The 25418-nt window shown below is 44.5% G+C and overlaps 1 pseudogene; it reads left to right on the top strand.

Annotated features, from left to right (window-relative positions):
* The first annotated feature begins 1990 nt into the window (after positions 1–1990).
* Positions 1991–7024, top strand: LOC135965355 (spermatogenesis-associated protein 31E1-like; annotated as a pseudogene).
* Positions 7025–25418: the final 18394 nt, after the last annotated feature.

Below are 25418 nucleotides of genomic sequence, written 5' to 3'. Positions count from 1 at the left end.
CTCCTCCTCTCACTGCCCTTGCCCTGCCGTCAGGAGCCCTTGGTGAGGAGGAGGTCCCCAGCTCTGTGACGCAGGCCTGGGCCCCAGTCTCTAGTTCCAAAAGTGATGCCTAGGTCTCAGTTGCTTGAGGGTGACATTGTACTTCAGATGGAAAAAGTGCTCTTTCCTCTGAAGAGCCCTAGTGCCACATGGCTGGGCCCCAGCTCTAATCCCTGGATTGTGGATTTCATTCTCACCTGAGTGTGGAGCTGGGGGTTTCTCTTCCTATTACTCTCCTACCTTCCCAGTGACCCACTGTCACCCCCGCTTGGAAGGAAGAGGAGCAGCAGGAAGGTAAGGAGCCCCCAGCCCAGCCCCACAGAGAAAGACTCTCTCTCTTCTTTTCCTCCCCTCATTCCCACTTTTCCTAAGCAGCGAGAGACCCTTCTGTGATGGGAAATCTCATCATCCCTCTAGGGAAGGGCAGGGCAGGCAGGGGTGGGAGTGGGCGGAGGATTCCATCCCCAGCTCCCAGACCATCTGTGACATGTGCAGGAGGCATCAGGGCAAAAGCCGACACTGGTCTCAGCCGCGAGGACCAGATCAGGAGAGGGGTGAGGTCTCTGTGGGAGGACAGGCCCCAGCTCTGGCTCATCAGCCTCTTTCCGAGGCTGGTACCTGGGGGCCCAGACGCTTCTATGTGGGGTGATCTGGGAGCTGTGCTGAGACCCTGAGAGCCTCCCGCCAGAGCCTGGATTCATGTCTGGCCTCCTTTGAAGCAGAATCCTACTTGGCAGCTCAGAGGTGCCTGTAGGCCTGAGCTTGGGTCTGCCTTCAGCAGAGGAGCAGGGACTGGGGATATCCAGGGTGGAGTCACACACAAAACCCCCACTTGCATTTCCCTAAGAAGGAAAACAGAAAACATTTCATCAATGAAACATGAGTAAAAGAAATGCACACAGAGCTCCCTGAGCTAGAGGCAGAAAGCCGTGTTACTCATGAGCACTGCGTGTGTGCAGCTGGCCTGGGGAGAGGAGACTGAGAACTGGTCCCAGCCCCTCACTCTTGCTTGCCTCTTACCATCAAAGGAAGAGATTGGGAGACCCAGGAGCAGGAAGAAGATCCTAGCTCTGAAAGGTGAGGCTCTACTGCTCCCCAGGACTCCCCAGAGATGACTGAGCATCGCCTGTCCCTGAGGAAGTCATTTGCAGAGGCCTGAGAGGAAGCTCCTGGGAGGGAAATCAGAACCCGGGGCCGCCTCAGATTATCTGTGGGAATGAAGCCATGGGCCTGGGAACCGGTATTGCCCATAAGGGGGCGCTGTGGGGAAGGCACCAAGACCTGCCAGGATATGGGGGGAGGTCAGGGAGGCTCCAGGTCCATGCGGACGGCTGTTCTTCTCGGCCATGGCTGACTCTTCTTAGAGACCACACCTGTCCGCTCTCCCCACTAGATGGTTGTGACACCCATGAGGGGGTGTACATGGAAGCACTTTTTGCAAATGACAAAGGTTCTGTACAGTGCACACCTTGCTGTCACCATTGGGGCCATGTGGCCTTGGACACAGATGCGTGGGTTTCAGGGTCTAGTTCCCCGTGGTGTCCCCTAAAGAGACAGCCACTCAGCCTCCTGTGAAGTTTGCTGGCACTGCCCTCCCCACCATAACCCCGTCTCCTGACTTCCAGCTTGCAGAATCCTCCTGAGGGAGCCGGGGGAGACTGGGGGCCTGCCCAACCCTCTGGAAAGATGAGGAGACTCCCCCTTCTCTCCATGTCCTCCTTTATACCAGGGCCTCTGATGCAACCCTAGGGCCTGGTGGTGACCTGGGAGGGGGAGTTCCTGGAAAGGGAACAGGAATTGACTGAAGCTCTGAGGCTGACATAGATAGAACTTTGTGAATTCAGCAGTGGGGGAGGTGGAGGAGCTGTGGGCACCAGGTGCCCAGCCTTCCCGACCTCCCAGCCCCACCCGCCCCTAGCTGCAGCTTGTGCCTCATGTCTACTGCAGCCACCTGAGAAAGCTCACTGGGGAGGCTGGCTCTCACCTACCCTTAGCTGGAGACCCCCTGGGTGACATGTACCAACCAGCGCCTGCTAAGGCCCACCAACTGCATGGGAAATGCATGCAATGTCCATCTCCCACCAGCTTGTCCCCAAGGGCTCTCCCAGCTACTCTGGCCTCCACCCTGTCACCAGGCGCAACGACCACCTTAGAGCCTTTTTGACCACACTCAAGCCTGAGTACCTCCAGTCACCAGAGCCCTCATTACCCCTAAAACACCCTGCACCTCAGCCACATGTGCTTTTTCCTCCTTCACCACAGCCCCCTGTTCCCACGGCCTCCTCTCCACCTCCACCCAGCTCCGGCCTGGCTGAATTTCCGTGTGGCTCCACAATATGCCCCGTCCCCCAGAGCTGCCTTTTCCACAACCAGGGGCTGCCTTCTCCAACCAGGGTGATCTCCAGCTTTGGATGCTCCAGCGATCCCATCTGGGACCTCTCCTGCTGGAGGGAGGCTGCCACCACCTGGGGCCTCTCCACCTGCTCACATGGCAAGTCCCAGCAACCGTATATTCCTGACCACTCCCTAGAGGCTTCCTTCTGGGGAGACCCCACACCCAGGCAGATGGAGGTAGGTGCCTACACATTCATCCACCCCGACATGCAGAAGCTGCTGGAAACTCTCATCACCAATAGAGCAGTGATGAAGATGTGGCAGGAGAAAGAAAGGAGGCAGGCAGACTACCTGCAGATAACATCACTGGGGAAGGAGTGGGACATCACGACTCTAAATCCCTTCTGGAATGTGACAACCCAACCACAGCAGCTGCCCAGTCCTCAGCAGGTCTCTGATGCCACGTCCATGGGGGACCACTTACAGTGGAAATGCAGCCAGCTCTTCTGAGACCTCTTCTCCCCTCTTTCAATAGGGAGTCCCTGGTGGTCATGGCCTGGGATTCTAGGAACCCTTCCTCACAGAATGTGTACTCTGTACCATTGGATAAAGCCTCCACTTCTCTTCAAGGTGAACCTGAGGTTGAGGCATCCTTACAGCTTTCCCAGGCACAGTCCCAGCCCCACACATGGCCCAGCTCCAACCGTTCACTTCAACCTGGCCCCAGTCCCAGCCCCCACCTCTGGCTGGGATCCAGAAGCAGTCCCACTGCTCACCCCCTGTCCCAAGCCTACCGTGCTCTTTTCCACCCCAGATCAGGTTCTGTGGGCTTGCCCTACATCCAATGAGAGGGCACAGTCTGTCATCCCCAGTCGAGTGGAGTATCTTGAATGGCCCTTGTAGAAGTGACTAAAGTGGAAGAGGGCTTTTTCCTTTCTCCTAAAAAATTCTCAGGCCGTCCTGAGCCAGCCCACTGTCCACCTTCCCCAGAAGAGGCCGGCTTTTCAGAGCCCCAAGTCAGCCTCCATTCTTTCTGGGGTTGCCTCCAGCACTGAGATCCCAGAGCACCGGTGGCAAGGAAGTAGTGCCATGTGCCAGGAGCAGTGCCATGTGCCAGGAGCAGTCCCATGGCCCTCCCAGCAGATTCCATCTGGAGACCTCTGCAACCTGAGGGGGAATTCCCAGGGAGGTCCCAGGGTCAGGCAGAAGACACACAGGGGGTCCTCTTGCCCTCCCAGGCTTCTGAATTTGCAGGAAAGGGCAGGAAGAATATGCAGAAGACAGGAATCAGGAGCTCTGGAAGGTTATCTAGGAAGAGGTGCTTAGGGTCCAAACTAGAGGCACAACCAAGCCAGGATCAAGGCACAGGAAGGAATTCAGTGAAGATTCTGGAGAAAGACAAGGAGGAGGCAGACAGTGACTTCAGGAAGCCCTGGAAGTACCAATCAGTAAGTTCCACACCCAGGGACCCAGACAGGAAGCATTTGGAAAACAAGCTGCAGGTCCATATGGACAGGAAGGTGGGGGAGATCAAGGAGGGCTCGATCTCTGTATCTTTGTATTGCTCCTGGTTCATGGCCAAACGTGCTGTTCCCAAGTCTGACACCCACAGGAAACTGGAGAAGCTGGCATCCTGGAGGGGTGGGAAAGCCCACATGAACACCTCCCAGGAGCTTTCCTTCCTTCATCCCTGCACCCGGCAGATGCTGGAAGCACATCTTTTCAGGTTCTGTGTGAGGCACAGGTGGGGTCCAGACCTCCAGTCCCTATAGCCCATAAATGTCCAGTCAGGTAAGGCTCAGCCCCCACTCCTCCCATACTCCACATTTCCCCTCTGGGCCTCCTGGGAATCTCGGGTTGAATCTGTAGCCACGTTTGTCATTTTATTGGAAAAACCTCCCCAGAATGGTCCAGGAGACAACAGAACAACAGGCAAGTCAGCCCCACTGTGAGTTGCCCTGTCCCTGTCCCACCACCTGAGCAGGAGGAAGGCCAGAGTGCTCCAAGATGGTCCCAGTCAGCTGACACCCATGAGCAATCAGAGGCCTCTCCGACTGGACAGAAGGACAGGGCGTCTTCTCAGTCCCCCATGTGCAGCCTTGTAGGCAGAACCTGGCAGAGCAGGACTGTCCTGGGGTCTGGGAAATCCAACCTTGAGGGGTTCAGAAATGGCTGGGAATGAGGCATGGCTTGAGATTGAAAGCATGTCCCCAGGAAACTCCTGTCATAACAGAGCCCTGCAAGAGTTCTGCATAGGGTCCCAGTGGGCAAGGGCCAAAGACACCCTGGAAGCACTGGAGGCTGAGGAGGAGAAACCCCCTGCTTTGGAAGCCACCTTGGGAGCCAGTGTGAGGGCAAGTTCAGGAAGTGTTCAGGTGGGCCTGAGGAGCACAGAGGCTGTGGGGACCACTAGTGTCTACACTATAGTGTAGACTGGTGTCTGTAGACCTCAGTGTCTACAATCTGTGTTGCTCAGGATCCAGGGCAGCTGTGTCTGAAAGCACAGGCAGTCAGTGAGATTGTGCTCACAGTGCAGGTGGACTCAGAGGAGCAGGTGTCAGGCCGTGTCTCCAGCATCCTCCTCCAGGAGGGCCCCACAGACCTGTGCCTTCCAGGCCACAAAGTGGACATGCTCCCAGCCATAGACTGGCCACCCACTAATGCCCCACTGTCCACCTCCCAGACTGTGTTCAGTAGGAGGAACATGACAGCTTTCCAGGGGTCATGTGCCCTCCTGTGGAAGGGAGGGGACAGACTGGGGCAGCAGGAGCCTGTGAGCCCAAAAGTGAAGGCCCCACAGAAGTCAGAAGATGCTGGGCTCTGTGAACAAGGGCGAGGCCTGCAGGAGGCCCAGACCAGGGGAGCAGGGACATAGGTGCAAGGGACCCAGGACCTCTGAAGACAGTTGGAGGAGCCACCCTGCCCATGCCAGAGAAATAGGAGACAAACAATAAAGGAAATATGACAAGCCTCAGCTAGAGAAGGGACAGGCACCACCAGAGTGCAAATTCTGGAGAAAGATCAATCACCATTCACAGGGTATACTATCAGAGGAACCAGCTCCCAATATTTCAACATAGGTTCTTTTTTATTTTCCCTACGTGTTGGCTGGTCTGAGAAATACAAAGAAAGAGTCCAAAAGAGAGAAATTTTACAGCTAGGTGTCCGGGGGTGACATCACATGTTGGCAGGTTCTGTGATCCCCCCGAGCTACAAAACCAGCAAGTTTGTATTATGCATTTCAAAGGGGAGGGAGTGTATGAATAGGGTGTGGGTCACAGAGATCACATGCTTCAAAAGGCAATAAAATATCACAAGGCAAATGGGGGCAGAGCAAGATCACAAGGCCAGGGCAAAATTAGAATTGCTCAGGAGGTTTCATGTCCCACTATGTATGCATTGTCATTGATAAACATCTTAACAGGAAACAGCGTTTGAGAGCAGATAACTGGTCTGACAAGAATTTTCTAGGCTGGTATTTCCTAATTCTAGCAAGCCTGGGGGTGCTGCAGGAGACCAGGGTGTATTTCATCCCTTATCTACAACTGCATAAGACAGACGCTCCCAGAGCGGCCATTTTAGAGAACTTCCCCTGGGAATGCATTCATTTTCCCAGGGTTATTCCTTGATGAGAAAAGAAATCAGCGGTATTTCTCCTATGTGCTTTCTGAAAGAAGAGAAATATGACTCCGTTCTACCTGGCCCCACAGGCAGTCAGACTTTATGGTTATCTCCCTTGTTCCCTGAAAATCGCTGTTATCTTGTTCTTTTCAAGGTGCTCAGATTTCATATTGTTCAAACACACAGGCTTTACAAACAATTTGTGCAGATTACACAGTCACCACAGGGTCCTGAGGCAACATACATCCTCAGTTTATGAAGATGACAGGATTAAGACATTGAAGTAAAGACAGGCATAGGAAATTATAAGAGTATTGTCTGGGGAAGTGATCAATGTCCATGAAATCTTCATGATTTATGTTCAGAGATTGCAGTAAAGACACACATAAGAAATTATAAAAGTATTAATTTAGGGAACTAATAAATGTCCATGAAATCTTCACAACTTATGTTCTTTGGCCATGGTTTCAGCCGGTCCCTCCATTCAGGGTCCTTGACTTCCCCCAACAGTCTACACCCCAGGAAAAGAGGTGCAGGGCAGGAAGACGTACTTCAGAAAGGCAAGCCCAGGGCAGATGCTGTCCAGAGCTAGGAGTCTGATCCAGCAAGGTTGTTTATGGATAGCATGACTAATGAAGCCCAGGCCATCATCAGAGTTGTGGGTCAAATCCTGGTGGACAAATTGGGGATTCAGCAGGGATGTGGTCCCTCAGAGATCAACTGCCACAAAGGCGACCTCCAAGCCCAGAAGAATGTGCCTTCCTGCTGCCACAGAAGTCACTACCAACAGGAACACAGCAGAGAGATGAGAGCCCTGGCTTGCAGCCCCAAAGCCACCCCCAAGGGCCACAACTGTCCTGTCAAAAACAAGGGCATCAGAGACAGAGACAGCAGTTGGGCTCCCACCTCCCAGGGAGCCTGTGTCCCCAGCTGGTCCCCACCACCACAGGCCATGAGAGGCAAGCACCTCCCGTGGCCCCATCCACAGCCACAGGAACTGAGGTCTACACAGATGTGTCTTGCTTCCTGAACCAGCTCAGGCTTCTCACACCTCTCCTGGGAGAGTCAGGGGGTTCTACTCAAATAACACTGGACACCTACATAACAAACCTGTCCTGCATGGATCATCACCGTTCCCATGTGTTTCTGACTTCCACGGAGAAGTTCCCAATGCACCTGCTTTCCCTGCAGAGGTGGAAGCTTCTGTCTGTGCCATGCTAGGGCACAGGAAAGGGCTCAGTGTCAGCTCCTCCTGAGTGTGGCTCCCAGAATGACTGGGCCAGGAGGAGGCTGACAGGGACCTCGAAGACCCCATGTTCTCCCTGTCCCCACACTGTGTCTGGTTTCCAAACTGGATCATGACTCAGAGCCTTCAGGACGTGTAAGGATAGCAAACCCTTTGGAGATTCCACCTGGGCTCTGGCTCACTGCAACCCCCATTCTCACTAAGGTGACTTCTGTGCTGCTGTAGGAGCTGGGTCTGCAGGGGCCTCACGGACTGAGGGGGTGGTAGGCTCCAGGAGTGATGGATCCCAGAAACCCCCCTGCCCCACAGTAGTCTGGGAATGTGGGGGTGTCCTGTGCTGGCCCTGGGTCAGAGGCAGGACTGCTCTTTCCAGGATCTCCTGGTGGGGAAGAGATGACACCCTCCCCAGACACTTTCCTGTCTGCTGAGTTCCGGGATGGACTTGGGCCCTGCCAACACTTGGTTCAGCCTTGATAACACCCTTGGGTTCATGTCTGCCATCCCCGGCCTCACTCCCCAGAGCAGTCTCCCAGCCCACTGGTGTGGGGTGTCCGTTTCAGGAGGCACCCAGGGCTGCTGCCTACTCCTCTGGTAGGACTCTGTGGTCAGGAACCACAGGAGAGGACCTTCGGTTCAGGGTGGGAGGTGGGAAAAGAATCAGGGAAGATGAGCCTAAGATTGCAAGTGCAGGATCCAAAAGCTGCCTGCAGCTGTAACCAGGGTCCTCGCAGTCTGGTGACCATTACAAGCAAAAGTGGTCAGTGCCACTCCCGGGGGAGGGGAACCCAGAAGGCAAGGGTTGGCCTGGGTCACACAGCACGTCTATGGTTCCAGGCCCATGTGCTTGCAGGGGACACATTGGGGTTCAGAGAATCTGGTCACATGGTTGGCAGGGACAGTCCCCACATGGCCCAGTCCTGTGCTCCCTCCGTCCTGGTGCTGGGTCCTTCCTGGCCATCCCCAGGGAAGGCAGGAGCAAGGTCAGGGCAGGCAGGAGCCAATTCCTCATAGGGATCTGCCCAGGGGCCTTCTGCCCCAGGGGACCTCTGCACTTGCAGGGGTTGTGGAGGCTGAGGACAAGGGGACAGGCCTGTACCCAGGCCTGGTAGGACCCAAGTTGGGGACCTGTTTTGAACATGCCCTGGTGTCACTTTGGGTGTCCCAACTACTGCTGGAGCCAAGTCCTGTCTGGGGTGGTGACCTGGGCAACTCCAGTGTGGGCCTAACATCTATGGGACCCAGGATCCTGGGACCTGCAGCAGAAGAACTCCACAGGGACCCCCAGTAGACCCCAACACTCAAAGATTCCCACAGAGACCCCACATTCATCAATATTTCAGAGATTCCCCACAGTGATCCCCAGAGACCCCAACAGAGAATCTGACTGAGATCCCCCCACAAAGACCCCCTAGAAGGACCCCCCCCCCAGAAATCCCCGAGAGAGACTCACACAGAGACTCTTCAAAAACAACACAGAGATCCCCACGGAGACACCCACAGTGAGTCTAACAGAGACCGGCACAAACAAAATATATCAAGGTCACTTTGCCACACCATAAAATCCCTAGCACTGCACTCACTTGGTGAAAATGAGCGGCATCTACCTCATTACCAGCAGCGGTTTTCTCCTGGCGGCCTCTGCCCTCTTCTAGATAAGATTCCTTGAGATACCAAACAATAGAAAAGCCTCCTCTATCAGACAGCGTCCAATTTCGAGCAAGCCCCTGACCCGCTGACAGACCCTTCCCAGCATCACCCAGTCACAACCCCCATGCTGATATCAAACTGTAACGTTCTTGATAGAAACGGTGAGAGTTCCTCTGATGCCATCCTTCTGAGATCGCCCTCAGTTCCTCAGGCCATGCTCCCCCTAACTGCCAAGGGAATCCCCCCGGCTGGTCTAGGTCGGCCTTGCTCATGGGGCTCCTCCTGCAGGCCTTGTGCTGGAGCACATGGAACAGGAAGGATCTCGGCTTGGACAAAGCTTCCTCAGAAAACCTTCTCCGATTCCCCTATGAGGCCAGGCCTCCTGTGCTGGGTTTCCCACCCTGGCCCTTCTTCCCTTGTGACATCCTCTGCACACCTGCGCATGTTTCTCCTAGAACCCTGAACGCTTCCGGTGGGCCCAGTGAGGAGGGAGGCGTGCCGGACCACACTCCCGGTACCGACTGTGGCCCTTGTTAAAAATTGTTTCATAAAATCTCCTTAGTTAATGGGCACAGGAATCAATGCCTCCTCTACCTCATATATAAGTTGCATCACAAAAATCATATTTTCATGAAGGGTCTTAACTCTTTCCAGTAGCCAATATCATGTTTCAAAGAAAATTTGTACAAATAAAATGGCATTAAAACTTCAAATTTCGTGGTAAAAAGAAATTTTCAAATTCAAATTTTTCCATCTAAGTTATTTATTTTAGAGGCCAAATATGAATATCCTTGTAAGTTTTGAAATCCTTCAAAGTAAAATTCTGATGTTTAGAGAATACAAACTAAAAAGCAATTTTGCTTAAAAACATTCTTTCTAATGTGCCACAAATTTAGTTTTAAAAACGATTACCAAAGAAGATGCTATTTTTAAGTAATTTAAATATACAACTTGCACACACATACTGTAAATCCACTCTTGTAAAAATGAGGAGCAGCTATATGTTTACTTTAACATCTAAGATGCTGAAATCTCTATACAATACATTGCTTATTTACAACCACATGTAAAATAGGGGATTGATAAATAATTCAGCCTGCATATTTGTTCTGTTTGTGATTTTTTTAAATTATTGAAAATAATTGAAAATCTTACAAAACATCATCTGTTTGAAGGATGTTAGAAAAGAGAGGGTCGAAAAATAGGACTGCACATTGATTGCTTAATGGTTTAACTTCAGTTATAAATACACACATATTATACATATCTGTGTGTGTATATGTGCACAGGTCTGTATACGCATGTGTGTGTGTATATACGTGTGTGTGTTGTAACATCATTGGATTATTCTGACCCATTCTATTGTTGGCTGGAATACACTGCTCTTTTCTGTTATTCTGCAGAGCAGGGTGCATCACAAGTGATCTCTGGACTTGCCAAAGCAACTATTCTCTCTCCAGCAATTTCTGCCACTGCTTGGGTTTGGAAATTTCCTCCCTGCTCACCTCCACTGACAGCACGTTCACCTCACCTAAGGCCCTCTGGTTCTCCTCTTAATACTCCAAAAATATGATAAGTGTAAAGAGAATTTTCCTCTCAGGAAAACAATAATGGCTAGATCAGTGATACACTATGGGTTCATAAAGAAAGTGAGTCTATTTGATTTGTCTATTAATCTGGAAGAGCACATTGAATATTTTTTCTTTTTTAGAATAAGTACAGGCACACATTGATCTTTTACTGAAAAAGAAAACATTTAAAGCTACATATAAATAAGAACAAAATACTTTTATTTAGCCCTAGATCCCAATAATTTTTTTAGAACTCTTTTCCTAAAAGGTTTACAGTACAACCTTTTATATTTAAGTTTGCAAACCATTTCAAGTTAGTTAGTGTATAAAGTACGAAGTTTACACTGAGATTTTGAGCCAATAAATGTTTGTTTTCTCCAGTAACATTTTTTAAGAAGACTATTCTTTCTCCTTCAATTGCTTTTTTACCATTGTCAAAAATGAGTTGGATATATTTACTTGTGTCAATTTCTGAGTTCTTTTTTCTGTTCTGCTGACTTATGTCTCCATCTCTCCACCAATATCATGTGCCTTTGCCTATAAACTTAAAATAGGTTTATCTATATGCATAAAAAAATATGTAGCTGGAGTTTTTATATGACTGTCGTTAAGTCTACCCATCAATTTGAGGAGAGTTGACATCTTTGCTATCTTGAGTCTTCCAAACCATTAATAATGTACGTTTGAATTTATTTAATTCTTCTCTCAATTCTTTCATGCACATTTTGTCATTTTTGCCATCTTGATTCTGCATGTCTTGTCAGATTTTTGCCTAAGTATTTTCTTTAGAGCAATTGTAAAGGTACTTTCAGTTTCCACACATTCATTGTTAGTTCATAGAAATATGATGAATTTTGGAGGATGGATCATTTATCCTGTGAACTTGCTAAGTATTATTATTTCTACAAGAATATTTTTAGTTTCGCTGAGACTTTACAAATACAATAGTGTAATGTGCAATAGATGCCACTTTCCTTCTTTCTTTTTTTTTTCTATCAGTGTGCTTTGCTTGTTTTTTGCCCAATTGTGCTGCTTAGAACTTTTAGCGCTCAGTCAGATAGCGTTGTTGAGAGCAGAAGTCTCTGCCTTTTTTCCACCCTGAGGGGAAAACCATTCATTCTTTTCTTTTTTTTTTGAGACTGAGTCTTCCTCTGTCGCCCAGGCTGGAGTGCAGTGGCCGGATCTCGGCTCACTGCAAGCTCTGCCTCCCAGGTTCACGCCATTCTCCTGCCTCAGCCTCCCGACATCATTAAGCATGACATAGCTGTTTGTTTTTGATAAATAGTCTTGATAAAGTTCAGGAAATTTCTTTGTATGTCTAGGCTTCTGAACGTTTTTATCATAAAACTGTGCTATATTTTGGCAAATGCTCTTTCTGCATCAATTGAGATCAGTAGCATATGTATTTTTGAATCATGTTTCTTTGTCCAGGTTGATATTCCCTATGTTTTAATTGACACATGTACACAATTTATATTTAAGATAACTCTAATACATATGTCAAGGCCTAGGTGTTCTACTTTATAATTTATTTTCTGCTTGTTCATTCTCTTTTTGTTTCCTCTGTTCTCCTTCCTAACCTTACTGTGAGTTATTGAAGTAGTTTTAGGATTATATAATGATTTATTTATACTGTTTTTTAGTACATCTCTATATAATTTTCTTACTATCTTTACCTTATTATTGTTATACATGTGTAACTGATGCCAAAGTCAACTGGCATTGATGTTATACCACTGTATAAAAGGACCACAAGTCCTTTTAGCCTCCTTGCTTTTAAAAATAGAATCGCACTGAGTAACACATCCAATACACTGGATGCTGCAACAGGCAGTGTGATAATTTTAGTGTAAACACCAAATATGATTTTAAAAACTTCTGAGATGATGAATAACCTATGACATCTATTTACATTTTCCCATTCTCTTATTCTTTTCTTTCTGAAGTTCCAAGCAGTTTTCAGATATCATTCGGTTTCTGTCTAGAGGACTTACTTTTCAGCTTTTTAAGAGGAGTTTTGGTAAAACACAAATTGTGTCAGTTTTCCTTCACATAAGGATGCCTTTATTTCTCCTTTCTTTTTTAATGTTATTTTTGCTGGACATAGAATTTGCACTTGACAGTTTTTTTTTCCTTCAGGACATACATGTTGGGACACATCCTTGTGTCCTACACTGTTTCAGATGAGAACTCTGTTGTCATTTGAATTTTATTTTTGTAAGTCCATATAGTTTTTTGGGGGTAGGCTTTCAAGAATTTTTATTTGTCTTCTGTTTTCAGAAATTTTTATATGACATGTTTTAATATGAGTTCTTTTAGGTTTATCTTATTTAGTATTTACTCAGCTACTTCGTTCTCTATGTTTGTGTCTTTGTCAAAATTAAGATGTTTTCAGATATCAATTTATTGACTCTTTTTCCAGCGCCACTATTTCTTTCCACTCTCTTTCTAGGTCTCTGATGATACATAGACTCAGTATTATGATGCTGCCTGACAGGTCCCCAAGGGTGTTCTCTGTTGTTTCATTTTGTATCTGTTTTTGCTCTCTTGTTCAGAATAGAATCAGTAAATCCTACTGATTTGTCCTCAAGTTTACTGATTCTATCTTCTCTTTTCTCTTCTTTACTATTAAGCTTATCCAGTAAAGTTTTATTTCAGTTATCTTTTTTTAAATTCTTTAATTTCCATTTGGTTAATTCTTATAACTTTCATTTTTTGGTGGAGATTTTCAAGATTTACATTTGCTTCAAAAGAACTCCTAATTGCCTGCTGGTGCCACCTCACTCAGTCTCATTGCAGCTGTGTCAGTGTGGAGGTTTGGTTCACCCCAGGGTCCTACCGACACCAGAAGTGGGGTTGGGGGAAATTGGAGATGATGCCACCTTGTCAGTTTGGTGGCACTGGGTGCAGCAGAGGCTCAGCTTCCTTCTTGACTTCAGTGACAAGGGTTAGGAAGGTGACACTAGTGTACCTCACCCTGCCTCAGTCTCAATGTTGCTGCATGAATTTGAGGCTAAGCTTACCTCTGGCACCTCCAGACACTACTTTGGCAAGGGATTTGTAGAACTGTCTGCTTTTGCCAGACAGAAAATGGAAGAAGAGCTTCTTTCTTGGTCTGTTGACATGACCTTGATAGAAATACCAGAATGCCACCTTATTTTGCAATGTGGGAGAGAGAAGATTTATCTCCGTTCCTGTCCCCACTGACACCATCAGGCAAGGGAATCAGAGCACTGCTGCTTTCTTCCACTCCATGGAAGTGAAGTGGATCATCAGCTCCACACTGGACTCCACTGAACTATGACGTTTGGGGGTTTTTCCACTGATGTTTGGCTACAGTCAGGTGGGTATTCCCTGCTATGCCATTATTGTCCAGGTTCTTTGGCTGAGAAAGCTGGTGTTTTGTTAGGATTGGTTTTGTTGGGTGTGGTTTCTGGTTGGCAGCTTCTGCAGCACTCTCTCCAGGGCAGATGAGAAATATAGGAGACACACACCACTGTGTAACTCCCCAGGGAGTCTGACTTCCTTATTATACTTTTCCAACACTTCACATGCTCATTTGTTGCTGTATGTGCAGACTTTCATTTAGAACACAAAGGATGTGATAGTAATGAGGCTTCTCCAACTGGGCTGAAAACAGGTGTGTTTTTGTCTTAAAATCATAAGAGCAAGTATTTAAAAAAATACTTGAATAGGTTGGTGAGAATCCTGGGGAGAACTAACACATGACTGGGGAAAAAAAACACATTTTCAACACTACAAGAAGAAGTCATTTCATAACAGTAAAAATTCCAGTTCATGTTATCTACAACTTACTTACTCATCTATTCTAGCCTGGTGTCAGAATTATCATTTGTCCCTGTGATAAACAAAATTACTAGACAAAGTGGAGTGTTTCTATGCAGCTTGTTTGGTCTTAACCTTAGAGTAGCCAATCAAAATACAATTTTCCAAAGTGTCTTTGATCAGTTTCTTTTTCTTCCTGGAAACCTCAGACTTCCTAGTGGATTTTTTTTTTTTTAATTTGCAGAAAATAAGGATGAGATCTTGTAGTGTAGGATTTAGTAGGTTTTGAGAAGCCCACAGAGACATGTGTCCATCATCCAGCACTACAGAGAACAGCTGAATCACCCTAAAATTCTCTGTGTGATGCCTTTGTGATCAACCCTTCCCTTTCTTCCAATTGTGGGAAACCTCTGATCTGTTTTTTTGACCTATAATTTTGCTTTCTCCAGAATGCTATACAAATGAAATCATACAATATGTAGACATTTGGGGCTGACTTCTTTCACATACATAATACATGTAAGTTCATCTCTACTAGTGTGTAAGGCAATAGTCTGTTCCTTTTTATTGTTCATGGTATTGACGCAATAGTCTCTCTATTCACCTGTAGAAAGATGTCTTGGTTAGGCTGGGTGCAGTGGCTGACATCTGTGATCCCGGCACTTTGGAAACTGAGACGGGCAGATCATGAAGTCAGGAGTTTGAGACCAGCCTGGCCAACATAGTGAAACCCCGTCTCTATTAAAAATACAAAACAATTAGCTGGGTGTGGTGGTGGGTACCTGTATTCCCAGCTACTTGGGAAGCTGAGGCAGAATAATTCCTTGAACCTGGGAGGCAGAGGTTGCAGTGAGCCGAGATCGCGACATTGCACTCCTACACTCCAGCCCCGGTGACAGTGTGAGACTCCATTTCAAAAAAGAAAAAAATAAATAAAAAATAAAGACGTCTTGGTTGTTTCCAGGTTTTAGAGATTATGAGTAAAGCTGCTAAAACATGTGCCCAGCCTACAGGCTTTTATGTGAATTTGTTTTCATTATACATTGATAAATATATAGGAATGGAATGGTTGAACCTCACACTGGACATATGTTTTACTTAATATAAAGTTGCTAAATTATCTCCTAAAGTGACCATGTCATTTTACATTCCCAACAGTAATGAAAGAGAATCTTTGTTGCTACACATCTTCAGGAGCATTTGATATTTCAATTTTTTATTTCCATTCTAATGGCAGGTAGTAGTATCCCATTGTAGTTACGATTTGCATTCCCCTATTAATTAATAACAATAAACATGTTTTCATATGTTTATTTGCCACATGTCTGTCTTCTTTTGAGATGTATGTGCTCAAAATTTTTGCTCATTTTAAATTGGACTGTTTGTTTTGTATTGTTGAGTTTTAAGGGTTCTTTATTTATTATGGATAAAAGCTTGTACAAGATATGTGACTGATATGGTTTGGCGGTGTCCCTGCCCAAATCTCATTTTGAATTGTAGTTCTCATAATCCCTATGTGTTGTGGGAGGGACCCAGCAGAAGGTAATAGAATCATGGAGGCAAGTTACCCCGCTGCTGCTGTTCTCATGATAGTGAGTGGGTTCTCATAAAATCTGATGGTTTTATATAGGGCTTTTCTTCCTTTGCTTGGCACTTCCCTCTCCTGCCACCATGTGAAGAACAACATGTTTGCTTGCCTTCTGCCCTGATTGTAAGTTTCCTGAGGCCTCCCCCAGCCATCTGGAACTGTGAGTCAATTAAACCTCTTTCCTTTGTAAATTACCCAGTCTCAGGCAGTTCTTCATAGCAGCAGCTGAACAGACTAACACAGTGACTTAAAAATATTTTTCCCTGATTGTTTTAGCTTTTTGCTCTTGTAATGGTTCTTTCACAGAATGAGCATTTTCAAATATGATAAAGTGTGTTTTTTCATTTTCTCTTTTATGGATCATGTGTAGGGTATTTTATCTAGAAACTCATCAATGACCCCAAAGTCATATCTAATATCCCCTGTTTTATGATAGTATTTTATTGCTGTATACTTTACACTTTTATATAGTCCACTTCAGTCCACATTTGTAAAAGTTGTAAAATATGCATTAAGGTTCCCCCCTTTTTTTTTTTAACATGGGGAAATCCCATTATTACATTCCCATTTAGAGAATAGATTATACTTTCCCCTTTTCCTCTGTGCCTTTTTCAAAATGCAATGGAATATATTTGTGTGGGTCTATTTCTGGGGTCTCTATTCATTCCATTTGTCTATGTGTCTAGTGTTTTAACAATATTTAAACAAAACCACAATATTTTGAGAACTGTAGCATAATAGTAAACCTTGTAATCAGTAGTGTATATCCTGTAACTTTGTTTTTTTTTCAGAAGTGCTTTGACTATTCTAGTTCTTTTGCTTTCCAACTACCAATAAAAAGCATGCAGAAATGTTCACTGTTAATGCAGGATCTCTGCAAATAGAAATGGAAAAGACTGGCAGCTTAACTATATTGAGACTATGAATTCATAAATATTTAATTCCCCTCTTTTACTTAAATTTTCTCTTATTTATTGCATTTATATTTTATAATTTTCAGCATATAGATCCTGCACTTACATTGTTACATTAATACCTAAGTACTTAATTTTTGCTTCTATTTTAAACAGTAATTTAGTTTTTTCAACTGTTAATGCCTAACACATAGGAAAATTATTGACATTCTATATTGACCTTTGATAATAAAACACTATTCATTTCACGTATTTTTATAGAAGCTTTTTGTAAATACTGTAGGATTGTGTATATAAACATTTGTTTTATGAGCAAATAGAGGCAGTTTTACTTCTTCCTTTTCAATATGTATGTTATTAATTTCTTATTCTTGTCTTGTTGCACTTTGCAAATCTTGTAATACAATATTGAATAGGACTTGTTCCCACTCTTAAGGAAAAATCATTTCATAATCATCATACAGTGTACAGATTTAAACATATATCCTAAGTTCTTTTATTCCTAATTTTATGAAAGTTTTGGTCAGAAATAGATGTTGGATTTCATCGAATGCTCTTTCTGCATCTCTTGAGAAGAAATGTTTTAAAAATAGTCTTTGTATAGCAGATTACTTGGATTGGATTTTAATAGTGAATCAGCTTTGTTTTTACTGGACATAATGAATCATCCTACATGGGTAGATGTTCAATTTGATATCACAATATTTTGTTGTCATTTTTCATATATGTCCATGACTGATACTTGTCTATAGTTTTCTTTTCTCTCAATATCATTTTTTGGTTTTGGTGTTATTGTAATGCTGGCCTTATAAAATGAGTTGGGAGTGCTCCCATCTCATCTATTTTCTCTAAAAGTTTGTGTACTGTCAAAATCATGTACTCTTCAAATATTTGATAGAAATCAGTGAAAGAACATGTGAATAGATTTTTTGGTAGATTTTATTTACAAATGCAATTTCTTAATTAATACAGGACTATTTGTTACTGTTTCTTCTTCAGTGAGGTTTGGCAGTATGTGTTGTGTCTCTAGAGGAATTTCTCTTTTTCATCTCATCTATTATATTTGTGTGTGTAAAATTATTTGTAGCATTACTTATTTATGCTATAATGTGTATTGATAGCTTGTCTTTCAGTCCTGCTGTTAGTAATCTGTACTCTCTCTTCTCTTTCCCTTTCTCTCTCTTTGGTTTTCAATTTCACTTATTTCTGCCCTAATTGTTATTAGTTCCTTTCTTTAGTTTCTTAGATTTAAGCTGTTCTTCTTTCTCTACGTTCCTAAAGAAGAATCTTAGGCTACTGAGGTGAAATTATTATTCTTTTCAAAGAACCAACTTTTAGCTATGTTTATTTCTTCTACTGCTTTTCAACCTTCTACTTCACTGATTTATACTCTAATCTTTATTATTTCTCTACTTCCGCTAGCTTCATATTTTGTTTTCTCTGGCTTTTAAACTGCCTTTAGGTATAGAGTGAAGTTACTGATGTGCGATTTTTTTAATGTAGTTGTTTATATCTATACATTTTCCTTCAAACTCTACTTTCACTGCATTCATAAGTTTTGGTATGTTTTGTTTTTATTTTGTCTCAAGATATTTTCTAATTTCACTTGTGATTTATTCTTTCACTGGTAGTTTAAGAGTATATTGTTTAATTTCTGCTTATTTGTGAATTTTTCAGTTTTCACTTATCTGTTGTTTCCTCCATTGTGGTTGTAAATTATATTTTGTAAGATTTAGAACTTTTAAAAATGATTAGGACATATTTTTGTGGACAAAGATATGGCCTATCCCAGAGAAAGTGCCACATCCACTCAAAAAGAATGTATATTTTGCTGTTGGGTGGACTGTTCTGTACATGCTCTAAATGGTTTATACTGTTGTTCAAGTCTTCTATTTCTCATGAAGTTTCTGTCTCGTTTTTCTGCCCATTAATTAAAATGAGGTATTGAAATGTCCAACTACTATTATAGAACTGTGTGTTTATCCTTTCAATCCTGTTAATTTTTTTCAGCTTTACTGAGGTATATTTGAGAAATAAATATTGTACATATTCAAGTTTACAATCTGATGTGTCTATATGTATGCACATTCTGAAATGATTACCAAAATGAAGTCAATTAATATACTAATTACCTCATATAATAGTTACCTTTTTTGTGTGCATGCATGAGATAAGAATACTTACCCCATCCCTAGAGACCGCAGAGCGGCCATTCAAGCTGCTCCAGGCTCCCGCAGAGGAGGAGCGGGGTGGGTGGCACCGCCAGGGGGGGCCCTCAGGCCTGGCGGGCACGCATTCCAGAGGCTGCCCAGGCCAAGGTGCAGTTGTCCTCTGCCCTGTGTGTGCAGGCAGCAGCCGCCTGTCGTCTCCCAAGCCCGCTCGCGCCGCGGGCATCGCAGAGCCTGGGCCAGACATCCTGGAGGCTGCACAGGAACAAGAACTGAGAACCTGCTGCTCAAACCCATCCCAGGTGACTGCGGACTGCCCATGCCAGCGGCTCCTGTCTCCCTGAGGTGGAGGAGTGGAGCAGGATGCACGACTTGGGGGCCCTCAGGCTGGGCGCGCTGGCCATCCCCAGGCCTCCCAGGCCATGCCCCTCCAGCCCGTCTGGGCTCCCCAGCTGCAGCCACCCTGTGTGTGCAGGTAGCAGCCTATGGGAAACCTCTAAGCCCGCCTGCACTCTTAACACCTCAGAACCGGGGGCAGATGTCCCGGTGGCTGCAGCCAAGCCAGATGGTCTGCCCCATAGTGGCTGCACAGGAGCGGGAACCTGCCGCTCAATCCTATCCCCGGTGGCTGCAGAGGGCCCCTGGCCAGCGGTCCCGAGCTCTGGCAGAGGAGGGGGCAGGGCCTGGCGGGCTCTCAGGCTCGGTGCACTGGTGATCTAGAGGCCTCTCAGGCCATGCTCCCCCGCCTGGACGCCCAAGCTGCTGCCGCCCTCCGCCTGCGGGCAGCAGCTGTCTGGGAACTCCTAAGCTCGCTCGCGCTCCCTGGATCGCAGAACCCGGGCCAAATGTCACCGTGGCTGTGGGCAAGCCAGGTGGTCTGCCTGGCGGCGGCTGCAAAGAGGCGAGAACTGACAACTTGCCGCTCAGCCCCACCTCTGTTGGCCGCGGAGTGGGGGCTGGGCTCCCTTGGACAGCCTGGCCAGCGGTCCCGAGCTCTGGCAGAGAAGCCGAAGGGGAGGCCCGGCGAAGGGGACGGACTCTCAGGCCGCGCGCGCGCTCGCAATCCCACGGCCTCCTAGGCCATGCCCCGCCAGCCCTCCTGGTTGCCCAGCTGCAGCCGCTTTTATTGTTTGTGTGTGTGCAGGCAGCAGCCGCCAGGCAACCTCCAAGCTCGCCAGCGACCCCAACCTCGCAGAACCTGGGCCAGATGCCGCCGTGACTGCGGCCAAGCCAGGCGGTCTGCCTGGCGGCGGCCGCACTACAAGCAAAAACTGACTCAGCCCCATCCCCGGTGGCTGCGGAGGGCCCCAGCCAGCTACCCTCCCTCTCTCTCCAGAGGAGCAGGGCGGCCAGCGCTGCCAGGCGGGCTGTGCGCCTGCGATCCTGGGGCATCCTGGGCGGGCCCAGAGAACCCGCGAGCCAGCGGCGCCTGAGCCCGAGCTGCAGCCGCCCCCTGCTGGCGCGCGCTGCCTGGGAGCGGCTTCCGGAGTCCGGGCGGGCTCTGAGCTGCAGGCGGGTGCCTAAAGGCTCTGCTTTAGAAAGAACTTCCTTAATTTTTTGAAGAGACTATTCTGTATCCATTTTATAATTTTGTGGCCACCCAGAAAGATATGTCCAATCATAGACACAGTGAATACAGAAAGTGGTAGTTTAAAGTGTTGACTTTTGGTCGGGTGCAGTGGCTCACACATGTAATCCCAGCAGTTTGGGAGCCCAAGGCGGGTGGATCACCTGAGGTCCGGAGTGCGACACCAGCCTGACCAATACGGTGAAACCCCCTCTGTACTAAAAATACAAAAATCATACAGGCGTGGAGGTGCATGTCTGTAATCCCAGCTACTTGGGAGGCTGAGGGAGGAGAATCGCTTGAACCCTTGCAGTGAGCCAAGATTGTGCCACTGCACTCCAGCCTGGGTGACACAGCGAAACTCCCTCTCAAAAATAAATAATAAAAAGAAATGTTGAATTTTTACGAGTCATTGTTTCCATTCTAATTTTTGAATGCAACCACAGCCTCTTACCAAACAGCCTTGTTAAACTAATTCCCTGATAATAAATTCTTGACTAAAAGGGGAATCGATCGAGCAGTTTCTGCCATAATTTGAATATTAATTAAAATCTTCTCTAGAACGTAGGAAGAGAAGGTAGAAACACCATTTCCCTTTTGTCCAATATTTTTAGAACGGACAACAAATTATCTTGAAATTCTTAAGAACTAGCATACCTCTCAGCTAAGAAAAAAATAGAAAGAACTAGATGGAGCAAAGGAGCACTTTGCTCCATTTGAAAAAAGAATTTTGAGCGAAGACTGCTTATTTCAGGGAGTTGGCGATCTCCATGATTTTGTTTCTCAGCAACCTGGAGATCTGTCAATTGGATGGAGGCTGCAAATAAACCATTCCATCAGCCTTCAACCATCCACCACCAACACCTGCCCCCTCCAAATGACTCAGCCTTCCCTTAACTCCTGCCCACAGTGCAACATGTTTCTTCACTAATTCAAGGAGGCGAGTTGTGGGGGAAATATTAGGTCGGTGCAAAAGTTACTGCAGTCTTTGCCATTGAAAGTAATCGCAAAAGCCACAATTACTTTTGCACCAACCTAATACTTCCAGCCCACAATACATGGGAGTCCTTGAATACCATATTTACTTTTGAGTAAAGAACCAACCCAATTGAAAAATTGAACTAGGAAAAAAATCATAACAGGTTCCAACTATTATTTGTTTGTTCATTCATTTTTCCATGCAGGATTTTAGCTAGTGGCATTAAATTAACTGTTTCCTAGAAAATAAAACCACTACAAAGAAACACCATTGAGAGCATACTTTAAGTTTAAAATTTTCATTAATACCTGAGGACTATTTGAAATGTGAAGTCATGAACCAAAGAGAAGTGAAAGGACTTTTTTAAAAAAAGCTGATCAGAGACACTGTTTGAATCTTTGCCTGGTGATTGGGATAGGAGGTTAAAGATTTTAAAGGTTCTCAAACCCCTCCTCTTCCTCAGCCTAGTTCTAAGGGGAAAACGGAATTCCTAGGCAGCTTGGCATGAAACAATCACATTTCTTTTTTCCCCTGCTATGAAGATTATAAAGCCCTAAGAGATTAACAAAACTCTCTACTCAGATTAAAGATCAAAACTTGATACCCTGAACACCAGGGTGCGTGGAGTGGGACGCGAGGAGCAGTGTATTTCCTAATTTGGTAACATATAAACTGAGAAGGTTAGGATGGAACACAAGGGTCTTAAAAATTCAATTCTAGTGGGTCCCATTCAGAGACAATATTTAGTATATGGTATTGCACAGGCAGCAGCCCATCAGAAATAGCACTGGCCAGGGCACTAGGTCAGGACCTAGAGGCTCCCTGCTAAGCCATGCATTGACCTTTGGTTTCCAGATTATAAGCAGGGTAGTAGAACACTGAAAAAGCTCCAGTCATCAGATATTTACCACCAAGCAGTATTTTAACAATTTATACAGCTCTCCTGGAGCATACCAGCTGCATGTCAGCCCCAGTCTGACCTTTCCAGGCACTAATGATTAGCCAGGCCCATGACCATTATGCCCCCAGCCTTGCTTTCCGACATCATCCAATTTCAGACAGTCACTTAGCTCTTGCCACTTTATACCAAGGGCCATCCAATTCTAGAGAAAGCATTCAGGAAGACAGAAATCCTCTTCCTAGACTATTCACCATAGTCACACTAGACACATCAGATGGGGAACAGGAGTTTTGATTTAGCATTTGGCATTCCCACATTCACTCAGGAGTAAACAGAAATATGAAGCAATAGGATTTGAAAGGAAACTCACAAAATTTAAATGTTTAATACCACTTTCATCATGTCCTTCTCTGACTACACCTTGGTCTCCCCTGGACAGGTAAATTAGATTGGAATATGTTCTATATCTTCAAGCTGCACATTTAAATCAGTGTCATTTTAATTCTTGTGAATATGTGTGAATAAGACTATAAAATTATTAAGAGGGAAAAATACTTAACCAAAAAGAAAAGTTCACTGGTGACATCAACCATAATGACCAGGATATAGGGGCTTAATTATTACTAGAAAAAGCAGATTATCTTTAATAGTGTTTCATATTTCATGTTTTCCAATATACAGTAAGTCCTTCTCCTTCTTTTTTCCTTATGAGCTTTGAGTTTTAATACAAGTCTTATTTGAAGATCTTGGAAAAGCAGAGCAGCTGAAGAAATGTGTTTTACTTCCTGTTCTATTATTAATATTATTAATGGGTCCATTCCTTATGTTACCCCCTTTGCTTTGTCTTAAATATCCTTTTTTTTCTGAATGAGTTTCTGTTCACTCATCTTTCTAAATTAAGGTAAAATTCACACTCATATAAAAACTCACACACTTATGTGAAATTCACTAAAGTGTTTAGTGAATTTAGAAAATGTTTTTAAAAGTCACATACACAGAGATAGAGAATAAAACTCTAGTTAAGGGGGTAGGAGGAGGAGATGTGAAGATGCAGGTCAGAGCACACAAAGTCACAAATATGTAAGATGAACAAGTCTAGAGACCTAACGTACAACATGAGGACTATAGTTAATAAAACATACTGTATTCTGGAAGTTTGCTAAATGAGTAAATTTTAATTATTCCTGCAACACAAAAAACAAAACGGGTAACTATGTGACACGGTAGATACTTTAATTTGCTTCACTATAGTAAGCATTTTACTATCTACATGTATCCCTTACCATCGTGTTGTATACCTGAAATATACATAAAATTTATTTTTAAAATGTACAATTCAGTGACATTTAGCACATTTACTATGTGATGCAAACATCACCACTATCTAATTCCAAAACGTTTTTGTAACCACACAAAAAAATTCTGTGCCCATTAAGCAACCATTCCCTGTTTCCTCTCTCCCTCTCAGGCCCTAAAAACAACTAATCTCCTTTTTGCCTCTATAGATTTGCCTATTCTGGGTATTTCATGGAAATGAGCTTGATCAAGATGTGGCTTTATGTGTCTAGCTTATTTCACTTAGCATGTTTCCAAGGTCCATCTGTATAGAAGTACCTTTTATGACTGATTTATATTCCATTGTATGGGCATACCATTGTTTTTTATCTATCAGTTGCTGGACATTTGGGTTGCTTTTGAATAATATTAATAATGCTATTATGAACACTCATATAGATGTTTCTGTTTGGACACCTGTTTTCAGTTCTCTTGTACATATCTAGAAGTGGAATTGCTAGATCATATGACAATTCTATTTTAATTTTTGAGGAATGGCCAATTTTGTGCAGTTGCTGCATCATTTCACATTCACACCAGCAACATACAAGGGTTTCAAATTCTCAATATCCTCACCAACATTAGTTTTCCATTTTCTGTATTACAGCCATCATTGTAGGTATGAAGGGGAATTCATTGTAGTTTGATTTGCATTTCTCTAATGACTAATGATGCTGATCGACTTTTCATGTACTTATTAGTATACCTTCTTTGGAGAAATGTTTATTCAAATCTACTGTCCATCTTTCTCATTTGGTCCTTTGCCTTTCTATTGTTGAGTTGTACATTTCAACTTTATTTTAAGTTCAAATGTTTGGCATTGGCTTTTCGAACAAATGACAAAGTTGCAAAATGGACAAAGTGATAAAAATAAAGCAAACCTAGATCACTTGCCACACCTACTAAACAAACACATACAGTAACTTTAGTTTTAGATTTTTGAGTTTCAATATTCCCAGCAAGACAACAGGTAGGTATTACTAGATTAAATGATTTTTTTTTCAAATTGACAGAGGGGAAAATAATTTATTCATGTACATGCCTACTCAACAAATATTTATTGATCACTCTGTTAGGCATTAGGATGATTGAAAACATTGGTGAAACAGTGTTGGTGTTTATATTGTCCATCCATCCAGGAAGATGCATTATAAATGAAGTTTGTTTATAGAAAACATGTGAGGACAAGTAATTGTGGAAAATCTGAGTTTTAATTTACTCAGAGTTTAGAAAAATAATGAACTTTCCAAACAGCCTAGAGATAGATAATCCATTTTATCTTCCCTCAGAAAAGATACTATGTTAAAGAGGAACCACGGTCTCTCACACCATACACAGGGATGTATCACCCAAACTCATCAATACAATGCCTTTGAATAGGTAATTATTAATGAGGAGGTAGCAAATGTGTATTGTTCCTTTGGATTGTTAAGGATAGCTCAATGAGGAGCTTGTGGAAACCTTGAATATCAAGGAAATTTTGAACTCAGATGAAAAAAAGATGATTCCAAGTTGGCATTTTTGGATGAAAAATTAAACAAAAAATCTATCAAGCAAAGCATGAATTTTAAATAGGTGAAAACTGTATATTTTGATTCTCAATGCCTGCATCTGTGGAAAACTGAGACATTGAATTACTGAAGTATACCAATGTCTGGAACTTCATAAACAAGATGTAGAATATAAACATAAAAATAGTATGGGCTGGGCACTATGGCTCAC

Source organism: Macaca fascicularis, chromosome 10, assembly GCF_037993035.2.
Source record: "Macaca fascicularis isolate 582-1 chromosome 10, T2T-MFA8v1.1".
NCBI lineage: Eukaryota > Metazoa > Chordata > Mammalia > Primates > Cercopithecidae > Macaca > Macaca fascicularis.
This window is presented reverse-complemented; position numbering and strand designations above follow the sequence as displayed.